Raw genomic sequence first — 8,581 nt, 5'->3', positions numbered from 1 at the left:
AAAGAACCTATGCACCCCAATGTTCATAGCAGCACAATTTACAATAGCCAAGAGTTGGAAGCAACCTAGATGCCCATCGGTAAATGGCTGGATCAAAAAGCTATGGTACATTTTCACAATGGAATTCTATGCTGCAGAAAGGAAGAAGGAGCTCCTACCCTTTGCAACATCATGGATGGAACTGGAAAGCATTATGCTGAGTGAAACAAGCCAGGCGGTGAAAGACAAATACCATATGATCTCACCTTTAACAGGATTCTAAACAACAAAACAAACAAGCAAGCAAAATGTAACCAAAGACACTGTAATACAGAAAGTGCTGACAGGGTCCAGAGGGGAGAGAGGAGAGAATCGCAGGGGAAAAGGGGAAGGACTCACATGAACAAGTATAAAGGGCACATGGACAATAGGTGGGGGGGGGAAATGGGAGGGAGGTGAGGAGCACTGGCGGGGGCAGGGCTGGGAATACAAGAAAGAAAAGTGTACTTGAACAAGAGTTAAATAAAAAATTTTTAAAAAAGAGGCAAGTTATCTTTCTCCCCACTCCCATGCCCCATCCCCCTCCCCAACACAAACCTAACAGGTATTGATGGAACAACCAACACACAATAACTGCTATAGACACGCCCATTCAGAAATGGGGAAAACAGCAGGCATACAGCAATTCCAAGACCGGCCTGAAACCTGGCAGGGCACAGGAGGTCAGCTTTTTGATCAGAGATCAGGCCATGAGAATTATTCACTGTGGCTTTGGGTTCTACTCTCTGTGTCATTCTTCCTTTTTTTGGTGTACAAAGTTTGGGAAATCAAAGACTTTTTTTTCTTTTTTGCACCTTCTCTGTCTGTCTCTTTAATCCAAGCCAGCTGTGTTTCTGATTATACAATTCTCTTAAAACTTCTGACAGCCTCCTATGAATCATACTGTGGTTCATGCCAATGGGGATGGGGAGGAGCCACATCTATAAATTTCTTTATGATAAATTACCATCTACCTCAGGCTTCTGCTGAAGCTGCCAAGGATTCTCAAAAGACCTGTTTTTTTGTTTGTTCACTTGTTTTTTTTTGTTTTGAGTGAATAGTTCTTTAAGGCATTACTTTAAATCCTTTCAAAACCTTAATAAAGAATTTTGTAATCACACTCTCAGTTTCATCTTTATACCACGTTTCATGACCATTCCCCAAATTTTATTTTTGTCTGTAAGCTGTTCTTACTTTAACATTTCTTTCTATCTGTATAGACAGGGGATTTTCAAACTCAGGAAATTCTTTTTCATATTTAACTTTTTTTCTTGAGTTTATTCTTGTCTGCTCACCTTTTAATTTAAGCAGCAAAAATGAGCTAGGGTAGCCTTTAACCCTGCCTGAAAATCTCCTTAGCTAAACCACCCAGTTCATGAGGTGCATTTTCTATTTTTCACATTATTGCAGGCAAGAGTGCTGCTAAACTTTCTCACTGCATAGTGGAGCCTTTTCTCCTTTAGTTACCAGTAAAACTTCCCTCACTTTTCTTTAATCTTTGACAGATAGCTTTTTTTGAGGACATTAAGTTTCTGCCGACAGTCTTCTTTAAGACCCTTTACATTTTTATGAATCTTATCAAGGTCCTTCTAGCTTCTGTCGTCTACTGTCCCAAAGCTCCTCTCATATTTTAATATCTTTGTTACAGCAGTGATACAGAGAGATCTGATCAGGTCACTGACAAGAAGTAAGAAGGGGCCACTGTATGAACAAGAAAGCTTGAAATAAAAGAAGGGCTCTCAACAGGTGGGGCAGGCTCTCTCTGGCTCTCAGGCCAGCGAGAAAATTTGAAGAAAAGTGAGGAAAATTTTTCCTCCTCAAGGATGCCTGGATGATGGTGCTGCAGCAGGCAGCATTTCCCCACAGACAGTATTTTGGATGGGAAGAAACTCCAGGTGCAGCCTAGGGTCAGGCTGGCGTGGCAGAGGGTGGCAGGGTTATTCTTCTTTGCGTGTTCTAGAGGGGACAGGTTGTAAGGCAGAGCCCGCCATTCTTCCAAAACTGTGCAGCTTTTGTATCTTATGTTGTTTGAGTTTGTAAACCAACCCTATAGAAATAAGATAATTAAAATAAACAGGGGAATGCTAAGAGAACTCGGGTGTTAGAGTTTAGCCTTAATTGATAGGCCTAGGTGACTACCTAATTCTTGTGGAAAGCTGTTACTCCAAAATTGTGAAGGTATTGAATAAAGACTCCTTTCCTTTATCACCAAACCTTTGCCTCTGGAATTTTGCCTAGAGGGTGGCGGCGGGTAGCAGGACCCTAGCCTGCTGTTCAATAACAGCAGCACCCCATTTGTCTTTCACCTTCTGCATCACCACTCTGGATTCCCTTGCCTATTTACACCTCCAGCTACTACTGCCCACCAAGCCTGCTTCTCATCCCCATCCATGCAGTGTGTAAACAATTTTCTTCCAGAACTTCTGCCCTTTTTGAAGGTCCTGGGAAATAATTCCAACATATCCCTCCAAAAATTGGCTCTCTTGAGGAGCTGTCTTGGGAAAGGGCTGAAAGTTAGGTTAGTGAAAAATTTTATTTAATACTGCCTTCAAGAACAAAAAAATAACAAACCAAAAACCTCTCAGGACATCAAATATTTCATCTGGGAAAAAAAGTATCAAAATTCTGTAAGAAACATTTTCAATTATCTGTTTCAAAGCAAAATTCAGAGAATGAGATGAATTTCTGACATTTTTGGAGACATGGAATTCTGGCTAATGTGGCTTACTATGTTTAACTTCTATTTTTAAACAGCATTAACTTGACAGTGGACGGGGGCGGGGGGAACATGGCAGAGTGGGAAAGGCTGAGGACTCATGCAGACCTGGGTGTTTCTTAGCCCCCAGTTTCTTCATCTCTAAAGTGGAATTATAATTACTTCATAAGGTTGATGTGAGGGTTAGAGAAAATATGATGTATGTGAAATTGACAAGCAGAACATTAGCAGATGATAAATAAACTATTGGGGATTTGTTAATATGGAAATCACAAAATTGACTCCTCATGTTTCCTCTGAAGCCTCCGTTGTCTTTATGAAATGTCTAAAGTCAGGAGTCTCTGCTCCTACTCCTTACAGTGGAGAAGTAACAGGAAGAAGGAAGCTTCTCATTCTCTTAGGGATTAGGTTGCTCACTAAATGTGATCTTTCCTGCTCCCTCACACCATCCTCAGCCTGCTCATCGGCTGTCAAAAAAGGTAAAAGAAACCATTTACTGTGATGTTTTGGAGGTCAAACCCCATACCACCCAGGAAGAATTGAAAACGGCTTGCAGGAAGCTCGCCTTGAAGCACCACCCTCATAAGAATCTAAATGAAGAAGGGAAGCTTACACAGATTTCTCAGTTCTCTTTCTCAGTGCTCTTGAACAGCTTACGAAGTGCTCTCTGATGTAAAGAAAAGGGAATTTTACATGACAAAGGAAGAGAACAGGCAATTAAAGAAGGCGGAGCAGGTGACGGCTACCCTAGGAATATCTTTGACACATTTTTTGAAGGAGAAGAAAGGATGCAGAGAGAAGAGAGAGGTAAAAATGTGCATCAGTTCTCAGTAACCTTAGACAATTTATATAATGGTGCAACAAGAAAACTAGCTCTGCAAAAGAGCATGATTTTTGCCAAATGTGAAGGCTGAGGTGGTAAGAAAGGAGCAGTAGAGTGCTGTCTCCATTGCCAAGGTGCTGGGATGCAAATAATAATTCATCAGGTAGGACCTGGAATGGTTCAGTGAATTCAATCTGTGTGCATGGAGTGCCAGGGCTATGGGGAACAGATCAGTCATACAGATGGATATAAGAGCTGCCATGGAAGAAAGATAGTTTGAGAAAGGAAGATTCTCTAACTTCATATTGACAATGCCATGAAAGATGGCCAGAAGAAAATACTTTGTGGTGAAGGAGATCAAGAAAAAGGACTGCCAACAGGAGATATTATCATTATTTTAGATCAGAAGGACCATGCTGTTTTCACTCAATGAGAAAAAAAACCTTTTCATGTGTATGGGCACATAGCTGATTGAAGCATTATGTGGCTTCCAAAAGCAAATAGCTATTCTTGACAAATGAACCATAGTCAAGAAAGGAGATATCAAGTGTGCTAAATGAAGGCATGTCAAATTATCATAAACAATGTGAAAAAAGATTGCCTAATTATTGAATTTAAGGTAAACTTTCCTGAGAATGGCTTACTCTCTTCTGGTAAAAGCTCTTTGCTGGAAAAACTCCTACCTGAGAGGAAGGAAGTAGAAGTGACTGATGAAATGGACCCTGTAAAACTGGTGGGCTTTGATCCAGATTGAGAAACACAGTGCCATTACAATGGAGATGCACATTAGCAAGATGAACATCATCGCTCAGTGGATTGAGCTCAGGCCTGCGAACCACACAATCACGGTTCGATTCCCAGTCAGGGCACATGCCTCGGTTGCAGGCCAGTTCCCAGCAGGGGACTCATGAGAGGCAACCATACATTGATATTTCTCTCCTTCTTTCCTTCCCTTCCTCTCTAAAAGATAAATAAATAAAATCTTAAAAAAAAAAGATGAACATCATCCTACGGCTGGTGTTCAGTGTCAGACCTCTCAAAGGGACCAGAGAATAACACTCACTGCTGGCATGTTATATACAGTAGTAAATGAGTGAAGGACTATGATCATAATATGCTCACTGTTGCTATTGTTTTTGTTTTAATACTTAATTAGAGTAGTGTTTTAAAAGTTAAATAAAGAATAAACTCAAATATAAAAGTTCAATATAAAATAAAAAAAGAATTAGGTTCTTTCCCATACTAAAAAAAAAACCCCTCAAATTTAGGACTATGCAATGTGAAAATCTCCCTGGACCAGATTGAATTTGTTACCAATGAACTAATACAACTTAACTTTATTTCTGTCTTAAGTTTACCCTGGATCCCATCTCTGTGCTTTCCTCTCCTCCCCAAGCCCTGATCTCCCTCATCCCACCTCCCAGGAAAGTCCTTTGACTCTTTCTTCTAAGCAGCCCTTGAGGCAAGAGGCTGGGCGCCAGTTTATCCTCTGCTGTGGTGTCAAGCTGGGGAAAGCATGGAATTGGGAAAAAGAGAGAATAAAGAAGGTGGAATAAAGAGAGAATAAAGAAGGAGGAGAAGGAATTTTAGGATATTGGAGAAGAGCACTTGTTAGGAGGAATCATGATGCTGTATGTGTGTGAGGAAGGTATGAGGGGTAGGCTTGAACAAATGCATGGATGAAAGGAAAGGGAGTTTGAGGGAGAAGAGTTTGAAGTACCTCCTTCAAGGAAAGGAGCTATGGAAGGAGTGAGCGGAAGGAGGGAACATAATAGGCTTGCTAGAATTCTGGGAGGTGTACACTCCTTGCTTTTCCTATGTCTTGCTCTTTAGATGGTTCCACCTTCTTACATAATCTGTATTCTCGTTTCCCTTCTCACTTAGCTCAAGGCAGGTTGTCTCTTGCCCTGGAGATGCCAATAGCCTCCTAAGCAACTGGTCTCTCCACCTCACACCTCACCATCTTGCAACTAGAGTGATCTCTCTTTAATTTGATCTTGTCCCCAACCCATCTCACACTTTAAACTTTTTAGTGGATACCTGCACCTTCAATATTGAGTCTGAACCCCTCATTGTGGCATATCAGACCTTTTGTGATCTGGCCCCTGCCTCTCTCCATTTCACCTCTCTTGCATTCTCTGCTCCAGCCTCTTGAGGCAGCCTGTCACCCAGAGCCTGACTTCCTTGCCTGCTTTGCTTTTGCTTTGGCTCTCACTTGGTCTTTTCTCTTTCATCAGTCTGACTTCTGTGCTTTTAACATGGTATCTCCTCTTGATGTCAGGTCCTTCTCCCTTCTTCTTCATCTAATTCCTGTATGGTTTTCATATTTCAGCTCAACCACTCTCTTCTGGAATCCTTCTTTACTGTTACTACCCTGACCACACACACCATGATCTCTTGCCAACCCCGCCTAAGCTGACCTGGGCATACTGCTCCCTTCTGTACTTCTACTTAGCTCACCACCAGCTGGTATCTGATGCTGGGAAGGGGGCTGCTTCAGGACAGAAACTCTACCTAGTGGCATCTAGAATGTCTTGTATGGTTTCTGGATAGTGTAGAAGGAGATCCACCATGAGGGAATGGATGAACTAATTAATGGTGACTGGTGGCCGAAAAGAGGTAGTCAGGAGCAATCCGGTGAAGGAAAGAGGTCTGTGTGGAAGAGAAGTATGATAAAATATAGAGAAGAAAACAAGGTGTTTGGGTAGAAGAAACACAGTTACTTCTGCTGGGTGGGTGACTTCTATTTGGGGGGAGAAAAAGCACTACATTTAGGCAGCCTGATGGGTTATGTCTGGTGCATCTGAAGAATGCAGGTGGAGTTGGGTGGAGGTCTCAGCCCCCATAGCCAGCACCACTTGGGAATCACCTGCCTCCCCCTCCAGGCCCCACTTCCCTCACCTCCAGATGTCTTGCATTTTCCCCTTGATACTTTGTTCCTGTCACTCCCTTTACTACACCCAAACTGTCACCTCACCACCAGGAACAAGCTCTTCCAGTCTTCTTTCCCACTCCATTGTCCCCACTTTCTTCTCCTTCTCTGCATCCACCTGCCTTATTTCACATGCTCAACTCTCCCCAGCCCAACTACCCAAAGTCATCCATTTTTCCACATCCTAAGAGCCCAGGCTATTCAACCATTTGTCCAATTCCCTCAACAAGGTGTGCTGCCTCCACTTTTAAGTTTCTGAACGCTTACCAAGAACTCCTACCCAGGTTGTGTTAAGACAATCAGAACATTAATGGACAACTATTCTTTAAAAGTGCCAAGATACTAAATTGCATCTGTAAAAGATATCAATTTGATGAAAACTTCTCTAATGTTACAAGGCATGACCTGTAGCTGACCATTAATGTCCCTGCTTATGGAGGGTCAATTACTCATGGGGTTTTATCAGCCTAGGAAGGGTGGAAAACCAGATCAAAGGACCCCATTCCCTCTCAGCGGCCCACTCACCCTCTCTCCTTTGGTGCAGACACTGTCCACAGAGCCAGCAGTACCGCCGTTTATTTTTATCTGTTTATTTTGTAATTAACATAGAGAAGGAGCCTCTTTTTGATGCGCTGGTTCAGGGGTTCAAAATGTCTAGCCACCTTGACCCCTTCACCAGCCTCCTTCTTCACAGACGTCTGCTCAACTGGGGAAGATTTATACTTATTTTTATATAATGGAAAACTCATTGCTGGACATCGAGTTACTCACTTTGATTTGTTTTCTTTGGAAGAAGCGGCCGGCGGCGGCGGCGGCAGCGCCCCAAGCTGGGTCATTAATATGGCAGCAACAGCAACAAAGACCTTTACAGCCGCTGCCTGTAAACCGTGGATAAAGTTCAAGCATTTATTCTGTTTGAGGCCTCCCAGTGTCTATAAAAGCCCAGCACGATTATATGATCAGTGTCAAGACCCACTTTCCCCTCTTTGTGCTCGGGGATGCATTTCCTTGCCCTGTCCCTCGGTGTTGCCACCGCAGCTGCTCTGGCTTTAATAGCAACCCAAGGCACACACTATTGGAGTGTTCCTTGGGCTTTGTTTTAAACATGGTTTTTGCTTGTGTTAACTACCGCCTGGCTCTCTGACACCCATGAATGAGGCTATGCAGGGCTGTCAATCAACAACAATAATAATGCCATCTGGGTTTGAATAATACTAATGAGAAGAAGAAGAAGAGGGATACTGTGTATTAACATAGCACCTTTGTCCCAGAAGCTCAGAGGGCATTCAGGATAATAATTCATTCATGCTCTGAGCACTGCTTGACGGTAGATATTATGATCCCACCACAGGGGACTGAGACACAGAGAGGGCAAGTGGCTGGCTCCAAGGTCACACAGTAAGTCAGAGATGGCACAAAACTTAGTTGTTGTGAGTCCTCCAAAGCACTGGCCCCATGGGGTTACACTAAACTGTAACGCTCTGTGTGCCTGTTTTAAAAATCTATCTGTAAAAATAGATAGAGTACTCAGTAGTTCCATACCTCACAGGATGAAGAAAAGGAGGAGAAGAAAAAGGGGAAAAAAGAACGTCCTAGGGTAGAGGAGAGTCCATCACGCCAGGGGCAAGGGCCGAGAGGGTAATGGGATGCCGGTATGCCATTCTGAGGCATCTGGGATTTCTGTGGGGGCAGAGGGTGGTGGAAGCATGTTAAAGCAGAACGGACAAAGGGAAAGCCGCTCTCCCACGCAGGTGAGAAAGCAAGCTAATACAGAGCCAAAAAGCTCATGGAAGGCTAATTAAGAAACAGCAGCCACCTGGAAGAGAAGATATTGCTGAAAACACCAAGAATTTCCCTATTTGTTCTAAAATCCCATTCTGTACTTTGCAGATCACACCCAGGGGCTAGGGCCACAGCTCTCTCTTCTCAACCTCCTTAGTGCACAGGGAGGTTCAAACTTATCACTCCAGATAGGGTAGAATCTTACCTAACTTTTCTGTTCTCAGTTTCCACCTTTGTAAAACCAGTGAATAACATTATCTTGTTGGGTTATATAGCACATTGCAATAACTTCCAAATTGATTTCCTCAAC

General features: G+C 42.9%; 1 pseudogene; it reads left to right on the top strand.

Moving 5' to 3' along the window:
- LOC118999898 (dnaJ homolog subfamily A member 1-like) overlaps positions 1-4,654 on the top strand; it is an 11,632-nt pseudogene extending 6,978 nt beyond the window's left edge.
- Positions 4,655-8,581: the final 3,927 nt, after the last annotated feature.

The sequence above is a fragment of the Sturnira hondurensis genome, unplaced genomic scaffold (genome assembly GCF_014824575.4).
Source record: "Sturnira hondurensis isolate 20B ecotype Veracruz unplaced genomic scaffold, ASM1482457v3 Scaffold0015509, whole genome shotgun sequence".
In the NCBI taxonomy this organism is placed as follows: Eukaryota; Metazoa; Chordata; class Mammalia; order Chiroptera; family Phyllostomidae; genus Sturnira; species Sturnira hondurensis.
The sequence above is the reverse complement of the archived record's forward strand: the minus strand, read 5'-3'. Positions and strand labels throughout refer to the sequence as shown.